The sequence below is a fragment of the Eleutherodactylus coqui genome, chromosome 5 (assembly GCF_035609145.1).
Source record: "Eleutherodactylus coqui strain aEleCoq1 chromosome 5, aEleCoq1.hap1, whole genome shotgun sequence".
Classification (NCBI taxonomy): Eukaryota; Metazoa; Chordata; class Amphibia; order Anura; family Eleutherodactylidae; genus Eleutherodactylus; species Eleutherodactylus coqui.
This window is the reverse complement of record NC_089841.1, coordinates 165,018,960-165,038,472: the sequence shown is the minus strand read 5'-3', so window position 1 is coordinate 165,038,472 and position 19,513 is coordinate 165,018,960. Positions and strand designations below refer to the sequence as shown.

Sequence of the window (19,513 nt, the reverse complement as noted above, 5' to 3'; positions counted from 1 at the left end):
CAGTATGACAGACTGCAGAATCTGCCTTAATAATGCAATTAGCGGTAAATTATTTAATACCACATAACAGATATTTATTGCCAGTTTCCCACGTCTGCTCAGAATATTGCCTGCGAAAAAAAGCCCTGTTTGCTGATTTTTCCCTCCTAGGGTCACACAGGCCGTGGAATGCAGCATCTCATTTCTGCACAGTGAGCAGGAACAATGAGGATGAGGAGCAGCACAGGCCGCCCAGCAGGTCCATTTAAATTACAATGAGGCGACTCATTGAAAAACAGTCCTCCACCAGCGCCTTCTACCCTACACATATTCGACACCCACTGCAACGGAAATCTAAAATTAGTTACATAAGAAACAAAAGGGAAAACAGTAATTACATGTGTACAGACACAGTTGTGTCCATCATCCAATAAGGGAATGGGAATACACACAATTATATATTTATTTCCACCTGCACGCTGGTGCAGGCCTTGAGATTTTCAGGTGTCCAATTAAGCAGCAACATGTGACAAGCCTGGCTAAAAGGAAAGATTGTTACGCAACTATATTATTCCAAAATGTATTCCATTGAAAAGCTATCAACTAATTTTCAATACATGTCTGTACACTCTAGGCCTAGAGAAAATCCCATACTGCAAGCAAGGATGTACCAATAAATTGAGATCTTTCTTGACAAAATAGCTTTACTATTATGTGCCTATTAGAGATGAGCAAGCATACTCGCTAAGGACAATTACTCGCGTGAGCATTGCCCTTAGCGAGTACCTGCCCGCTCGGAAGAAAAGATTCGTGTGCCGGGGGGGGGGGGGGGGGGGGGGGGAGCAGGGGGGAACGGAGGGGAGATCTCTCTCTCCCCCCTTCTGCTCCCCCCTACTCACTCCTGCAACTCACCGCTCACCCGCGCCAGCACCCGAATCTTTTCTTCAGAGCGGGCAGGTACTCGCTAAGGACAATACTCCCTCGAGTAATTGTCCTTAGCGAGTATGCTCGCTCATCTCTAGTGCCTATACATACTGAGGCCATTTATCAGGTAGTGCGAGTATTTTTCAAAATGTGGCGTATTCTTTCAGTGGATCACTGAAGCATAACTACTAGAGATGAGCGAGCACGCTCGTTTAAGGCTGATGCTCGAGCGAGCAACGGTCTTTTTGAGTAACTGATTACTCGTCTAAGCCTTAAACGAGCGTGCTCGCTCATCTCTAACTACCACCAATGTTGGTTGGACCAAGTCCAGTCAAGTGACCAATGCACCTAAGAATATTTTTGCACTGTTTAAATGTCACTGATAGCATCTAGGTCTGTATTTCTCAGTGGATGTCAGGCAGAGGTAAAACATGAGGTCTAACACAGGAGTATGGTGGAGGCCAGTAAGAAGTTGTACTTGCTGCACCTACTGTGGGTCTCTATGGGGTAACTGCTAGAAATGGAGGCATTATGGTGGCATATTAGCTGGTTGTGACTGAAATGTGATTGGATGCATTATGGGGCAATAAATGGGCAAGATAACATTCTGGTGGCATTATAGTGTCATTAACTTGTAGTGACAGCAAGGTAAGTAAAATGTCATTAAAAAAACTGATCAAGATCATAATCAACACGTCTTCATTACCGTCGATTTGCCTGGACTGAGGCTGCAGTATAATATGTAGTACAATCGAGACCAGCACAACCAGTGGGAAGCACAGTGCAGGTGTCAGATTCAACGAGGCCTGGAAAATCCACAAGACTACAGGTGGCGCCTCTGAACGGACATATGCCAAGTCATTCTCGATATTCTAGAAGGTCGGTGAATTATGTTAATCTACTCCAGCAGGATACCTGACTTATGCTGCTATAGCTTGACAGAACTGGCGACATTCAGACATTTTCTGTACTAATGCAGTGAACTGGAAGATGTTAAACCATTCAGCTACTTTACCGTTTCCTCACAAAAGTTGATTAAAGGAAACTTGTCAGCAGGTTTCACCTTTCTAAACTGTCTGTAGCAGGATAGCAATCATGACAAAGCATTCTAACCGTGTATTTGTACAGCACATTATGCCTTCATACATGAAGAAAAGTTTTTGTTTTTTTTAAATCCTACACCGACACATGCAAATTAGATCCGAATGGTCTGATGGGCGTACACAGATTGTTACAGCCATTCAGGGTATTCTGTGTAATCCAGCCCCTCTGACCCTGACTGATGTGGATAACATCTCCTACATCATCCATAGCCAGTGAAAACGCAGATGGCCTAGAAGTCAGAGCGAAACCAGCATGTGCACAGAGGAGCCTACCCTATTATGGACAGACTCATAGGCTCCTCTACACATATGCTAAAGTGTTTTCCCCAAAATAAGACACTGTCTTATATTCATTTTTGCCCCAAAAGAGGCACAGTGTCTTATTTTCGAAGGGAGTGGGGTGTGAGGCTTATACTCACCTGGTCCACAGTGTCTCAATGCCTCACGATGGTCTCCGGTGGCGCTGCAGCAAGCTGCAGTGTCCTCTGCACTGACATATCAGTGTCTTTCTGGTAAACGGGACTTTGAATATCCCGCCTCCAGCAAAGCGAGCGCTGTGATTGGATCGAGCGCCAGCCAATCACAGACGCCACTCGATGAGCCAATCACAGCCATTCAGTGATGTCATTCACTGAATGGCTGTGAATAATAGAGCGCCTGCTGTGATTGGCTGACGATCGACCCAATCACAGCGCTTGCTTTGCTGGAGGCGGGGTATTCAAAGCCCCGTCACCAGAAAGAAACTGCTATGTCAGTGCGGAGGACACTGCAGCTTGCCGCAGCACCCCCGGAGACCATCGTGAGGCATCAGGTCGCCACAGAGTAGGTGAGTATTGATGTTTTTTTTCATGTAGGTTAGCTAGGGCTTGTTTTCAGGGGAGGGGTTATATTTCAAGCCTCCCCATGAAAACCAGGGTATGGCTTATCAGGGTAGGTCTTATTATCGAGGAAAATTGGTAGTCCCACTCTGATTTTCAGGACATCTTCACTGGCCATGATTGATATCCTACTGCAGACAGTTTAGAAGGGGGAAAAATGGCCACAGGTTCCATTTAAATAGTCAGTGTATTTTAATACAACTTATGTTAAAAGGGGAAGGATAGATGATCATTAGTTCAGATCTTGACAACTCCTTTAATATGATAGCAAACATGATCATCAAAAATTTAAATAACTATTTACCTGAAAAATCACATTTTTAAGCAGAAAAATTTACTCTAAGGTGCTAGCCACTAAGGCTCTTCCTTGTAATTTGCTGTCCACTGCCTGTTAAGTGACGCCAGTCTATAGTAACAGAGATAAGATGGAGAACTGGTAGTGGAAGAGGGTGATGACTCATGCTGCCCATAGAGGTCTACAAAGAGGAAGGTAGGAGGAGTGAAAGAGGGACAGAAACACTAACATAGATATGATTCCAGTAGCTGTAAATCACTTATCTACATGGATATGATTCCTTTGTGTGTGCTACTGAAAACTATGGTGAATATCTGTGGCTTCTCCATGTGCAGTTTTATAGAAGAATATAGCAGTATTAGCAGTCTCTTTCACCAGTTCAGTGAGAGCTGAAAATTAGAAATGGAGCCTACTGAGTAAATAACTGGTGGAAAGATTCCTCAAGTATACACAAAACAGCTTATTCTGAAAAGTCATCTGAAAGTGCAGGAAAGTGCTAAACACCTACTACTTAGGTAACAATCAACTGTTGTATAGTGCCAGGACATTCTATGTGTATGTACAAAAATAGCCAATTTAACTGCAAATTGCTGTTGTAATACACAGAAGGCAATTCTACTATTGACTGTAACATTACATGTTTATACTTCCTGGGCCCTGCTATACACAATTTTCAAACTTCTTTAGGCCCAATGCACACAAGCGGATCTTTGCTGCGGAATCCGCGGCGGGTGTCTGGCAGTGAATGCCACAGCAATGTCAATTCATAGCATGCAATGTAAAATGATTCTTCCACGCACACGAGCAGAAATCACTTGCAATTTCCACTCACAGAGGAAGAATCACAGCATTATCTATTTTCGTGCAGGACTCGCACGAACAGCTTCTAATGCAGCCAATCAAAGCCGTCCAACCCGTCTCGATTCCCGAATGCCAATTTCGAAATCACCCTGGATCTGTGTCATTGCCATTACAGCATTCTCTGCACTGTGCATGTGCGCCGGCCGCAACACCCGCAGCACAGAGAGGGAGTATCGGGAGCGGTACGCGGGGGGGGGGGGGGGGTGGCTGGCAACGGTCGGCACAGGATCCGATTCAACTACAAGATCCCACATGCGGAATCCGACCCGGACATGTACATTCGGCCTTATACCTGACCATAGACTTGTATTACCAGCACTGATTTATGTTTATAAGTTTGTGGAACTGAATAGGTTTTTTTAAACTATTTATAACTATTCATTTCTTTCTATATCTTGTAATTTTAAGGTTACATGTATTTGGTATATAACAGCTTGCTATTAAATATTCTGGTGTTTTAATTAGGCCTTTAATTATAAATGAGATGCTTAAACAAAAGGCAGGATTACAATAATGACAGGTAAAATCTATACATAAACAACACCGGCTCCACTACTGACAATAAATTATGTTCACAGCTCACCTCCTCCCCCCCTGCACAATTACTTCTGCATGGGTTACAAAGCATGCATAGAACATTCTCCCATAGAGGTCACTGAACATCCCCAGACTACAGGTTAATGTGGTCCATGAGGCTACTATAAGGCATCTCTGTAAATGCTGTTAGAAGCAGTTCAATCAAGATTGCTACCCCTATATCATCATGTATAGAAAGTCAAATAAAAAAAAAAAATACAACTAGAAAATAAAAATAGATTGCAAAAAATTATATGCATCAGTATCTTGTTTCAATATGTAAACAAAATAGGCAATACATTCCCCTTTAGGCCCAATGCCATTAATTATAAGATTTTGAGGAACATTTTGTTTTGCTACACCAAGCCAAGACTGCAAAGGCTCATAAGTGTCAGAATGATAGATACCCCCACAAATGACCCCATTTGGAAAAAAAAACATTTGCATGTATTCACTGAGGGGTGTCATGAGTATTTTGACCCACAGTTTATTTTCAGGAGTTAATGCAATTTAGAGGAGAAAAAATACAATTTCATATTTTTGCAAATATGTCACTTAAAAGACATGATTTTTTTCTGTAGTGTACATGAAAATGAGGATTTGTACTCAAAATGGATAGCCCTGTTTGTCATGTGTTCAGAAACATACCCATTGTGGCCCTAATCTTGTGTCTCCATGCACAACAGGGCCCAAACCGTAAGGAGCAGCCGGTGGCTTTCAGAAAAGACATTTTGCTTGAAGATATTTTAGGCCCATAGCACACTTTTTTTTTACTTTACATGATCGCTGTTATCCATTGGTTAGCAGCAATCATGTGACCGGAAACTATATACAGCAGCTCCCAGTGACATCTCTCTGTTCTGGGCTACACATGTTAGGTGGGAGGTCAGATAGATTGTTTAATTTCCCGGGCCGTGCGCCCTTCTGTGCCAGCGCCCGACGTATGACGTCTGGCGCTCGTCCGCAGAAGCCGCTGTCGGGACAGGGAAGCCAGAACACCGCAGGACATCGCGTAGGACAGGGTGAGTACTTTTAGCTGCCTTGTCACGTCCACAGCTTGCAGGGTTTTCATCCCTGCATAGAGCATGTTTTAACATCCCTGGGCAATAAAGCCCAGCAAGCTAGGACGTAAAAAGGCAATGGGGTGGTCACTAAGGGGTTAAAGCCCTGTTTAAGCAAAACATTTTTTCAAAGCTTCATGACCCCTTTATATTGTCTAGAGGCCTTACTATATTATAAGAACAGGCGCTGTCCTATAAGATAACCGTATAAGAGAAGGATTGCCAAGAAAATGGTGACAATAAAAGATAACAATAAAGATGAGAAATGTTGAATACAATTGGCACATTGCAAATTATAGAGAAAACTAAAAAATGTAATTTTCTGCATTGTATAATAACAGAGATCTATAGTACAAATCACACAATGTCAGTGTCAGACAGAATGCCACACTTCACATAGAATCAAAAATTACTACGACATGAGACCAGCCAGTGGGTGAAGCATGCTGCCATGTTGAATACTGATCCCGGTGATTGACAACCACACTTCTCAGATTCAAAAACAAAGAAAGCCATTTCTTTATTAATTTTCCCCCAGGATTAAGGAAGTGCATGCCGCCATAGGAGTCTCCGGACCATTTCACACCGCACCAGCCAAACTTCCGGCATAATGCCCAAAATACGCACCACGTCCCAGCGCATTCTCTTTTATAAGTCCCACTGAGAGATAAGACCCAAGTCTTTTCTGCTCAAATAATTGACCTAAAAACTTAAAGGAGGACCTAGTAAATTCGACAACCTTACTAGTACGATGAACATGTGATTCCACTTTAGGCCACGGGAGCCCAATCATTGCAACCTCACACAATCCCAGAGAAACCCCAGTTGTGGTGGGAGGTGGCCTTGATGTCATCAGCAGTGGACGTGTAGCAGGAGAGCTCAGAGAAGGCAATTTCATAATCTGCTGCTTCTTCCACCTCCTTGGGCCCCCTGGAGTGGGGGGCGCATACTTTGAGGGGCTCCACGGGCAGATTCGATGCCGTGGAGGCCTTCAGCCTTCTGAGGCCTAGTGGAGCAGCTGAAGCCATGAGATAAGTTTGCGGGGCTGTCCGCGATCGAGATCCGGAGCCTTCAGCCTCACATCAGGAGATCTGGCAGAGACCCCCTTATGTGGGGGAGAGGGTGAGGAGCCCACCCTTCGAGTCTAGAGTCCCGAAAATCATGGCCTGACTGCCGTTGGAAGGGGCCCATTCCAATACTCCCTGGGGGGGATTGGAGGCTTCAACATCACCCCTAATCCTCTACAGCTGTATCAGTAGCCAGGGGGAGGGACCTGATAGTCTCTCAGCAGCAGGACTTCATTCCCAATACAGGGAGCAACAAGCCACAGCACCAGCAGCAAGTCCTTTAGTCCATGGTGTCCCGCTAATGCCATGCCACACAACCTGGGCACACCCACGCAGCTGCCTACTGTGGCCATGTTGTCACAGAGCTGCGTAGCTCCACACAGTCACACTCAGCTACTACCAGCATCGTCGTCAAAAGTTTACATTTTCTAACCCTTCAATCTGCATTCCACTTTATTTTGTGTGAATGGCCAGAGGAGGGTGTAGGAATACCAAAACACCACTTAATAGTAGAGAACGATCAGTCAAACATTTATAGAAATGGCATCTACCACTCTAATATGCATGACAAACAGCGACCACTGACGAATCAGCAAACAGGCTTAATGCGGAGATCATCCTCAGCCAAATGACCCTTAATCCTTTCTCTCTAACACCACATAGTCCTGACTCAGACTCACTGTCCCAGGATTTCTATGGCCAAAAAGGTACTGACCTCACGCCTGAAACCCTAAAAGGCCGAGAAACCCTTTCCACGACGCCAGTACCAGCTCCTTTATGCCAACCAAATGACTCCCTAGATGCCACACTCCTATCTAGATGCTATTCAGTGAGCTCTCAAACTACAGCGACTATAACCAAAACCCTCAGGCAATACTTTTCAGACACTGGGAGAAGACTGGATTCCTTGGATTTCAAAGTGGATTCCACGATGTCCAGAATAAACCAAATCTCCAAGATGGTATCTGACCTACAGTAATACCTGGAAGTCACCAATATGAAGATAGAAGATCCAGAAAACAGGAGGTCAGAAACTGCTTTGGGTATGTCTGTGATACTATCACTTATTCCAGACATCGAGCCTTCTCATATGGATAGAGCCCATCGGGCTCTAGCAGCACAGCGTAAAGAAGGTTCCACTCGAGATATTATTGTTAAACCTCACTATAACTCTATCAAAGAGAAGGTCTTCCATGCTTCCAGAGCTAGACGATCCATCTCCATTGCAGGCCACGAGGTCCAAATTTTCTCAAATATTTCTCCAGGGACGATACAGAGGAGCAGAGAACTGAAGCCCCTACTGCTCTGTCTGGCAAACAGAGATATACACTATCGCTGGTCCTTTCCTTTTTGCCTTTGCTTCTCATACAACAACAAGCAATATGGATTGTATTAATTTGACAAAGGAGAATCTCTTTTCCTTCAACTTGGCCTCCTCTCAAATGAGCTTTTCCTGCCGGTCAGCTCGACGGATGATTTAAGGCACTCTTGCAGCTTTGGAAGTTCATAACCAAGCAGAAAGCAGGACCCACAACCTGAATCTTAGTGGTTACGCCACCTCATAAGTGGTCCCCTTTGCACTGCTGTACAAAAGTAGAGCTGATCCATTTTTTTGCACTGAATGTCATGTGACAATACCTTCGTCAATGGTTATTTGATGGCCATGCACGCCTCACAGGCGTCTCTCTAGTTCTAATCCTAGTTAGATGTTAACAGTTAATTTACTTGCATTTAACTTGATGTTGATATTTTTGCCCCTTGAATGTGATATGTGCTACAGGAGCTTCTGCTCACTACCATGATGGACTGGCGGTTGATTATATCCACCGTCCCTCTATCCCTCGTCACATTTGTGACACTATTTTGGGGAATATATCCCCACACTCTTATACTTTACTTGTTTGTATTTTCGGGTTCCCAGTCTTCCCCCATCACACATCCATCTCCTTCTCTTTTGTCCACACACTTTCCCCTTCCTTTTAGGGCTTTAGGCATTTTCCCTTATGGTGGAGTAACCTGGACGGATTCCTTCTAGATCACTTGGACCCCCGATTCTCTTTCACGTACCTTAAAATGCATTTTTATATTTCATCTAAACATGTCTATTTCCTTTGTCTCGCACATTGTCCAGGGGTTTAACTCGCCTATCAAAAGACGCTAAGCCTTTGAATACTACCCCAGGATTCGGGTGGTTGTTGTTTTTCTCCAGGAGATGCATTTTTCCCCCACCTCCACGCCGACATTTTTTCACCACACTACCTCATCTCTGCGCAGGAGAAAAAGAGAGTTGTGGTGATCTGGATATCCAGACATACTTCCTTCACTGTACAGAAGATCCACCAAAACCGAGAGGCTAGGTTTTTAATGGTCCCAGGCGCTCTTACCGGCTCACAAGTCACACTTGTTAATTATTACGCCCCAAACACTAAACAACTTCCATTCACGTATGACAGCTTTTCCTCATAGCTCCTCTGCTTTGAAGGCCCAATTGTTGTGGGTAGAGACTCCAACTTGTCTCTGGATGTTTCCCTCGATAAATTGAATATCGATAAATCTAAACTCATTCCCCCAACAGCTCCTGCTCACCGATTCGCAAAGCTTCTGCACTTTTTTGATCTGGGAAATATCTGGTGGAACCATCACCCCTCGGATACAGATTATACATATTACTGTGTAGCGCACAATTTATACACTAGAATAAATCACGTTTTTACACAAACCAGATTTATCCACAAAATCGCAGAAGCAAAAATTCTGAATTGTTCCTGGTCAGACCACTCACTGTACTTAATTTCATTTATAGAACTGGCTAACTACAAAACCACGGGATATTGGTGGTTCAATGAATCTCTCCTCAATAACGACTCTGTACAAAAGGAGATTCTAGATACCATTGAAGACTTGCATACCCTTCCTGCAGACACCTCACATGCCACCACTTGGAAAGCCCATAAGGCGGTGGTCAGAGGGAGATTCATTCAATTAGCTTCCAAAATAAAAGTTCAATGGGCAAAGGAACTGAAGCAAAAAAAGGCTCACTATTCTTCCCTGTTAGAACGCCACAAAACAACCCCGCTCTGGATCTTCTGTCTCAAATTTCCCAAGCAGATACCGAACCTAATCTATGCCTAACTACTACAGCAGAAAAACAATTAAGATGGTCCAGATATAATTTTTTTCTCACAGGTAGATCAACAGGGTAGACTATTGGTCCGACGGCTGGCTCCCAGACTCTTCCTCCAAGAACTCCCCAATTTACGCCTATAAAATGGTACCCTAAGCCAAAATCCAGTAGAGATCAGAAGAGCATTTGGTCAATTCTACAAAGCCTATACACTAAAGATCCTTTCCCACAGTAAATGTGCCAGAAATTGCTCGAGAAGAAACTTCCTAGATTAATGCCAGAGCATAGGGACATTCTTGAGAAAGAGGTGATGGTGGAGAGGAACTTGGGTAGCAGTAAAATCACTTAAACCTTCCAGAGCCCCTGGCCAGGACAGCTTCTCCAACATATAAGAAATTCTACGCGCCCCTGCGCGGTCCTATGGTTGGGTTTTTCAACTCCCTTCTTCAAATCGCATATTTATCCCCTACAGCCAACAAAGCCTTTATTCACGTAATCCCAAAACCTAATAAGGGTCACTCTATTTGCGAAAACTGTCACCGGATTTCTTTAATTAATAATGACCTAAAGATTCTTTTCAAAATTATGTCCAAACTTAATATCTTCATTAATCAGTACATTCACCCAGATCAGGTTGGATTCATCTCTGGTTGGCAAGCCACCGATCAAACAAGACTGGCAATTAATATTATTTTTGGCGATACGATCCAGCTGGGACGGTGAGGAAAACAGGCGAAGATTTCTACCTTAGCCTAGATTTACACAAGGCCTTTGATTCGGTCCCTTGGCAATAGGTATTTTTCATTCTAGAGGGAAATCGGCTTTGGAACAAAATTCAGAACCGCAATTCAAGCGCTCTACTCCTTCCCCTCTGCCTCAGTCCAGATCTGTGGCTTTGAGTCTGACACAATAGCTATTGAGAGGGGAATGAGGCAGGGCTGCCCCTTATCACCTCTTCTATTTGCATTAGCAATCGAACCTTTAAGGCCCATTTACACGGAGCGATGATCACTCAAACGAGTTTGAGTGACAGCTTTGAGCGATCATTTTTTATAAACTATTAACTAGCTACTTAGCTACTTAATAGCAATTGTGTGCAAATGAAGCTTTTAGCTAGAAGCAGTTAATAGCCCAAGGGCTCTTATCTGCTTTCAGTTCCTTTGTTCTCCAACGGGAAACAATGCTATCAGCACTACCCGTGGAGAACTACTGATAAGGCTGAAGGACGATTTATAGTTTGGCCTGAACTTAACGATCAGCTAGCAGTGCACGAAAAGTGCATGATGGCCACGCGTTTAGATGCAACAATCACTCAAACGATCGCTTTTTAGCAATTTTTGAGCAATCATCATTCCGTGTAAATGAGCCTTTAGCTTCTAAGCTTAGTGCAAGTGAGCGTGTTCGGACATCCACATAAGATGACCTGAACACAAATGCGCCCTATATGCAGAGGACGTACTGTTGTTCATCTCCTCCTCTTTTCTCTTCCCAACATATATCAAATTCTGGATCAATTTGGAGGGATTTCAGGTCTAAGAGTTAATGATACCAAATTTCTGGCACCAAACCTAAACTTGCCTCCTTCCATGCTTAAGCTTTTGAAACTTAACTTTCATTTTCTTTGGATCACAGAGCGCCTCCCCCACCCCCGATTAAAAACAGAGCAAGACCTAAATACATGAGCTTCCTACAATCTATCTTGGTTAGGCAGAATTAAAGGGGTTGTCCCGCGCCGAAACGGGTTGTTTTTTTTTTTCAATAGCCCCCCCGTTCGGCGCGAGACAAACCCGATGCAGGGGCTTAAAAAAAAAACCGCACAGTACTTACCCGAATCCCTGTGCTCCGGTGACTTCTTACTTACCTTGTGAAGATGGCCGCCGGGATCTTCACCCTCGATGGACCGCAGGGCTTCTGTGCGGTCCATTGTCGATTCCAGCCTCCTGATTGGCTGGAATCGGCACACGTGACGGGGCGGAGCTACGAGGGCAGCTCTCCAGCATGAGCAGCCCCATTCAAAACGGAGAAGACCGGACTGCGCAAGCACGTCTATTCGGGCGATTAGCCGCTGAAGATTAGACGGCACCATGGAGACGAGGACGCTAGCAACGGAACAGGTAAGTGAATAACTTCTGTTTGGCTCATATTTAATGCACAATGTACATTACAAAGTGCATTAATATGGCCATACAGAAGTGTATACCCCCACTTGCTTTCGCGGGACAACCCCTTTAATTCTATTAAAATGTCATGGTTTCCAAGAATCCTATATCTTTTCCATGCTTTGCCCATTCCTATCCCAGCAGCAGACTTGCAATATTTACAATCCAAACTGATGACCTTCATCTGGTCAAATCCAGACGTATGCAACAGTCTACCCTATATGCGCCTCAAAGTGCGGGAGGGTCTGGGGGCCAATAATATCATAAAATATTGCAACACAGCTCAACTAACCTCCATTTTCTCCCATCATGATAAATCCCAATGGGTATTGAACAAGGCACAGGCAGTTACCCCCCCCAATCACTTGTAGGTATTTTTTGGCACAGAACAGAATATAAAAAAGCAGTCATGAACCCTGATGTGTCTTCCTCTGTGGCGCTCTTGGATAGACTCTCTAAAAGATATAACCTGATATCTAAACACCTCCTATATCCAGCATATTTGGTAATCCTGCCTTTCCTCTTCGTATGACTTTGAATGGTGGATAGCCAGAGATCTCACCAAAATAGTTGATTTCGTGGATAGACTAGGCTTTAGACAATTTGAGCTCTTTCGAGCTGTCCACTCCATTCCAAACATGGCGATTTTTGCGTCTTCAGCAAATGAAGCATTATGTATTGGCTCCTACCGAAGATAGACAAAAACTGGTTAACTATCTTCAAGAGTCTTTGTAAAACAAATACCAGGGGCCCTAGAATAATTGCCAAATTGAACTCCAATTTCACAACACCCACGGATACACTCCCCTACATGCGGAGATGGAAAGGGGAACAAGGTGAGGGATTACCAATTTTGTAGTGGCATAAAATCGCCATATCAACCGCAAAATTTCTATTAACATATCAATTACAAAGGCGGGTTATAAACTTCTAATGCATTAGTACCCCATTCCTAAAAGAATCTCCATCATGTTCCCAGGGACGTCAGGCCTATGTTTTAGGGGATGCGGCCGTGAGGGTACCTTTCTACATATCTGGTGGAATTGTCCAAGACTCCGTAGATTCAGTTCTACATTCTTACACTCTCCATTACTAACCTATCGTTACAAAAATCATCCTCTGAAGCTTTATTGGGCAAACGAATCCCTAACATCCCCAAACATACTCATAAATGGATATCTTATTGCTTCCTAGCTGCACGCTGGTTCCAGGAGGAAAACATCAGTTAGCATTTAGTTGAAAGAAAATGATCATTAATTATGGTCAACAAGAAACTAACAGCTATCCTTAGAGACCGTGAATTGGTATATGAAAAAACCTGGCCATCCTGACACCAGTACTCCCTCACAATGCGTCTTTGGAATCCAACAGCCAAATCCTCAACCCTTCCAGGGAAATCTAACTTACCATCAAATATTTCCTCTTTGTCTTCCCCCAACTGTTACTTTTGTATCTTGTCTACTCAGGTCGATGGTATTTTACTTTATTAGAAGTTAAGCAGTTAAAGTAATAGAACCTTGAATCTTACTTTGTTACTTAAAAACTAACCCCTTAGTGACCAAGCCGGTTTGCGCCTTAATGGAAAATTTTTGATCTGGAAATCTGACATGTGTCACCTTAACATAGAATAGCTCCATAAAGTTTTTGCATATCCAAGTGATTCTGACATTGTTTTTTAGCCACATGTTGTACTACATTCAAGTGGTAAAAATAGACCGATAGAATTTGTGTATATTTATTTAAAGCAGCAACATTGGGAAAATGTAGAAAAAATTGTAACTTTCACATTTTCAACTGCAATCTTTCAAATATGTGCAAACATACTGTACAAATTTTTGATGAGATATATATTTCCATCTCTTTACTTTATTCTGGAAGCACATTGGAAAAACTTTCTTTTTTTAACCATTTAGAAGGTGTACAAATTTAACATTGATTATAAGATTTTGAGGAACATTTTGTTTTCCTACACCAAGCCAAGCCAAGATTGCAAAGCCTCATAGGTGTCAGAATAATAGATACTCCCAAGAATGGCCCCATTTTTAAAAATACACATTTTAATGTATTCACTGAGGGGGGTCAGGAGTATTTTGACCCCACAGTTTCTTTTCAGGAGTTAATGCAATTTAGAAGAGAAAAAATTCATTTAAAAGACAGAATTTTTTTCTGTAGTGCACATGAAAATGAGGATTTCCATTCAAAATGGATAGTCCTGTTTGTCCTGTGGCCCTAATCTTGTGTCTCTATGCACAACAGGGCCCAAACAGAAAGGAGCAGCCGGTGGCTTTCAGAACAGACATTTGCTTGAAGGTGATTTAGGCCCCATTAGCACACTTGTAGAGTCCTTGAGCAGTCAATACAGCAGAGGACCTCCATAAATGACCCCATTTTGAAAACTAGACCCCTTAACGAATTCATCTAGGGTTGCACTGCATATTTTGACCCCACAGTTTTTCAATGAATCTAAGCACAGCACAATGAAAAATTTACGATTTTCATTTTTTGGCAATTATGTCATTTTAAAAACAGGGTTTTTTTTATACAGCACACATATGAATGAAGACTTTCACCCCAAAATGGATCCCCCTGTTTGTTCTGTATTCAGAAACATACCCTGTGTGGCCCTAATATTATGTCCTTATGCACAAAGGGGCCCAAACCGAAAGGAGCAGCTGGTGGTTTTTAGAACAGACATTTTGCTTGAAGGTGTTTTAGGCCCCATTGGCCACTTGTGGAGCCCTTGAGCAGCCAAACCAACAGAGAACCTCCACAAATGACCCCATTTTAAAAAAAACTAGCTTAACAAATTCATCTAGGGGTGTATGGTGTATTTTGACCCCACAGTTTTTGAATGAATCTAAGCAAAGCAGAAAGAAAAAATTGCGATTTTCTTTTTTTGTAATTGTGCCATTTTAAAAACAGTTCATTTCAGCTGTTTAATAGAATCGTAGAGTTGGAAGGGACTTCCAGGGTCATCTGGTCCTACCCCCTGCTCAATGCAGGATCACTAAATCATCCTAGACAGATGTCTGACCAGCCTCTGTTTGAAGACTTGCACTGAAGGAGAACTCATCACCTCCCGTATCAACCTGTTCCACTCATTGATCAACCTCACTGTTTTTCTAATATCTAATCTCTGTCTCCTCCCTTTCAGTTTTATCCCATTGCTTCTAGTCTTTCCTTGTGCAAATGAGAATAGGGCTGATCCCTCTGCACTGTGACAGCCCTTCAGATATTTGTAGAACGCTATTAAGTCTCCTCTCAGCCTTCTTTTTTGCAAACTAAACATTCCCAGATCCTTTAACCATTCCTTAGAGGATATGATTTGCAGACCGCTCACCATCCTGGTTGCTCTTCTTTGAACTTGCTGCAGTTTTTCTATTGTGAGGTACTGAGGGGCATGATAGTGGATGGTCGCTACGTCACCCATAGGTTCTGTTATTATGCCTAGTGGGGCTGGAGGAAGTCCATGTCCTGCTATTAGAGACATGAAAGTCCAGGAATGCAATGTAATCTCCAGCAAGTAGTTGCTGGAGATGGTCTCTTTAAAAATCTTTTGGGCCTGGATTTTTGGAATGGATGGCAGGTTGGTAGTGGGGCCATCCATTCCACTTCCTCCACTCCGGGGTAAGTGCAAGGTTAATCAGCATATAAATAGCAGCGTGCACTGACACAGGGTGAGACTGGATGGCTGCTGGACCCAGGCAGCCTGAGATACCTGCTGGAGGTAAAAGCCCTGCTGTGTGGTGCACCTGCAGAACGTGACCTGTACAGGCAGGGACAGCCTATTATCCTAATGCTGGACTATTGTTTTCTTGCCTGAAGGCTAGATTTGTTTGATTTTCTGGACTGAAATAAATGCAGGTCACGCCTGTACTTGGACTTTAAATACGTGTTTCCATCTCTGACTGCCGCAAACCCGCACTCTACCGAGCTGTCTTCCCACACTATGTATTTTTTTTAAATTAGGGTGCTCAGAACTGGACACAGTATTCCAGATCAGGTCTGACTAAGGAAGAGTAGAGGAGGATAATTACCTCACGTGATCTAGACTTTATGCTTCTCTTAATACATCTCAGAATTGCGCTTGCTTTTTTTTGCTGCTGCGCCACACTGTTGACTCCTATTCAATTTGTGAACTATTAATATACTGAAGTCTTTTCCACATGTTCTGCTGCTTAAGCTCAATTCCTCCCATTCTGTATGTGCTTTTTACATTTTCCTTGCGCAGATGTAGGACTTTGCATTTCTCCTTGTTAAATACCATTCTGTTAGTCACAACCCACTGTTCAAACTTGTCTAGATCTTTTTGAATCCTCACTCTCTCTTCTCCAGTGTTAGCTATCCCTCCTAACTTTGTGTCACCAGTAGAGATGAGCGAGCGTACTCGGAAAAGCACTACTCGCTCGAGTAATGTGCTTTATCCGAGTATCGCTGTGCTCGGGTCTGAAGATTCGCGTGCCGCTGCGGCTGACAGGTGAGTCGCAGCGGGGAGCAGGGGAGAGCGGGCGGGAGAGAGGAAGAGAAAGATCTTACCTCCGTTCCTCCCCGCTCTCCCCTGCAGCTCCCCGCTCCGTGCCGGCACCCGAATCTTCAGACCCGAGCACAGCGATACTCGGATAAAGCAAATTACTCGAGCGAGTAGTGCTTTTCCGAGTACGCTCGCTCATCTCTAGTCACCATCAAATTAGATCAGTTTCCTCTCAATTACCTCATATAGATCATTTATAAAAATGTTGAACACCACGGAGCCCAGGACAGAGCCTTAGGCCTCATGTCCATGGGGGAAAATCAGGCCCGCCGCGGATTCTTCATGGAGAATCCCGCAGCGGGTCCCTCCTGACCCCCGGACATGAGGCTAAAAATAAGAATAAACTCACCTGTCGGGACGCTGTGGATCTTCCCTCCATCGCGGCCGGATCTTCTTTCTTCGGCCCGGCGGATGTGCTCGGGACGCCGGGCGCGTGCCGCGCGCATGCACCGGACACATCCGCCGGGCCGAAGAAAGAAGATCCAGCCGCGACGGAGGGAAGATCCACAGCATCCGGACAGGTGAGTTTTAATTCTGGTATGGGTGTTTCGCAGATCCGAACGGCTTCCATAGGCTTCAATAGAAGCCTGCGGGAGCCGTCCCGGGCGGGAGACCTGCACTAAAATGGAGCATGTCACGTTTTTTTTCCCGCACGCGGATCCACGCCTGAAGGGAAAAATGACATCCGCAGGTATTTAACTACCTGCGGGTGTCCAATGCATCACTATGGGGCGCGGATCCACGTGCGGGAAAAACACTGCGGATTTTAAATATTAATATAGCCGTGGACATGAGGCCTTATGGTACCCCACTTGAGACAGTCTTCCAATTGGATGTGCAGCCACTTATGACCACTCTGAGTACGATCACTCAACCAGTTGTGAATCCACCTAACAGTTGTCTTGTCAATCCCATATTTGGGATCAACAGTTAATATGTTTACATGAAATCTGCATGATATATCCTACTGTAATGTTGACCATATTGATTGTCCCATAAAGTATATATTGTATACCCGAGAAAAAGCTGAGAAGAATATTTACTTTACAGAAGACTATTCGTTAAAGGGGTTGTCTCGCGGCAGCAAGTGGGGTTATACACTTCTGTATGGCCATATTAATGCACTTTGTAATATACATCGTGCATTAAATATGAGCCATACAGAAGTTATTCACTTACCTGCTCCGTTGCTAGCGTCCCCGTCGCCATGGTTCCGTCTAATTTCGGTGTCTTCTTGCCTTTTTAGACGCGCTTGCGCAGATCCGTCTTCTCCCTTCTTCTCCCTTCGGCTCCGCTCGGCAGCATCGGCATTTTGGCTCCGCCCCTTGTACGCATCATCGCGTAGCTCCGCCCCATGATGTGTGCCGGTTCCAGCCTCCTGATTGGCTGGAATCGGCACGTGACGGGGGCGGAGCTACGTGATGATGCGTACAAGGGGCGGAGCCAAAATGCCGATGCTGCCGAGCGGAGCCGAAGGGAGAAGAAGGGAGAAGACGGATCTGCGCAAGCGCGTCTAAAAAGGCAAGAAGACACCGAAATTAGACGGAACCATGGCGACGGGGACGCTAGCAACGGAGCAGGTAAGTGAATAACTTCTGTATGGCTCATATTTAATGCACGATGTATATTACAAAGTGCATTAATATGGCCATACAGAAGTGTATAGACCCACTTGATTTCGCGAGACCACCCCTTTAAGGACTTATAAAACAGGTGATATTACTAAGTGCAATTTATCAAAACTGTAGCAGTTACTTGTCAAGAAATGCTTGAAAATCTTCACTCATCACACAAACGTGTTGTTGAACCGCTAAATTGCATTGATTATAAGGAGACAATCTAAGGGCGGATTCATGTCTGCATTGTAACGTAGGTTTTGCCGCAGATCTAGCTGAAAATGCCAGAAGAAAAAGCACTGTTTCTTGTGCCCAAGAGTGGGGCAGGTGGACGGAATCGTGTGGACCCCATTGATTAACGGAATTGTTCGTCCCTAGGGATTCTCCTCTCCTGCTCCCTGAGTGGGGTATAAATGCTGCAAATTTTCTGAAAATCCTCAACATTTATAGCATAAGCCATGTGGATGAGACTTTAACAACTCTCATCCACATGGTGCAGAATCGGCACAAGATGCAAATTCTACATCTGCAGCATGTCAATGGTTTGTTGCACATTTCACCTTTTCCAATGCAAAGAGTGAAATTTGCAGCAAATCCACACCAAAATCTGCACCAGAGCTGTAGAAAATTCTACAGGAAAGCTGCAGCATGAGTACATAACTTAATGCAAAATAACTAAAGCATTTCTACTGTTAATTTAACATAAACCGAACGCTTTTTTTTCCAGATCACTGGAAATTCACATTCATTTAAAGGGCCACTCAAGTGAAAATAGATTTTTGCATGCCTATCTTCCTCACTTGATTGCCTGGCACACTCTGGGGGTTTCCTTTGTGTATTTGAGTAACTTTCCTGCAGCGCAGCCTCCTGCTTGATGCTTATCAGGCATCATTTTGTGGCAGAGATTTTAAACTTTCCATTTTACAACTAACCAATGATGCATCAGCATTAGCTGAGGTTATACCATTCTGCCTGTTGGGGGAACAGTTTATTATTACCTTCTGTATTCACCTATATAAGCTACAGACCATAAAGTATACAGTCAGGAGGATGAGCTGTGATCTCCTTTATTCTAGCTATCTGACAGGAGCCTCTAATCATCATCAGTAACTGTGATGGGAATGTCTGTTTTCCCCTGTAGGCAGTTTCAATGGTAGATCCATGTGACAGCATCACACAATTCTGACACAATGTTAAGAATCTGACTAGAAAATGAAAACATAACTACCAAGTAGAACTGCGCTGGTCAGAATTGAGATCACATGACAATCTGAGAAAAGTTTTTAAAAAAATTTTTTAAAAAAAGGACAGGGTTTTTAGACAGAAAGAAATAACTACC

At 43.8% G+C, this 19,513-nt stretch overlaps 1 protein-coding gene across 3 annotated transcripts in view; it reads right to left on the bottom strand.

The window, feature by feature from the left end:
• The window catches only part of CIT (citron rho-interacting serine/threonine kinase), a 140,833-nt gene that overhangs the window by 97,058 nt on the left and 24,262 nt on the right, over positions 1-19,513 (bottom strand). The window lies entirely within an intron of this gene.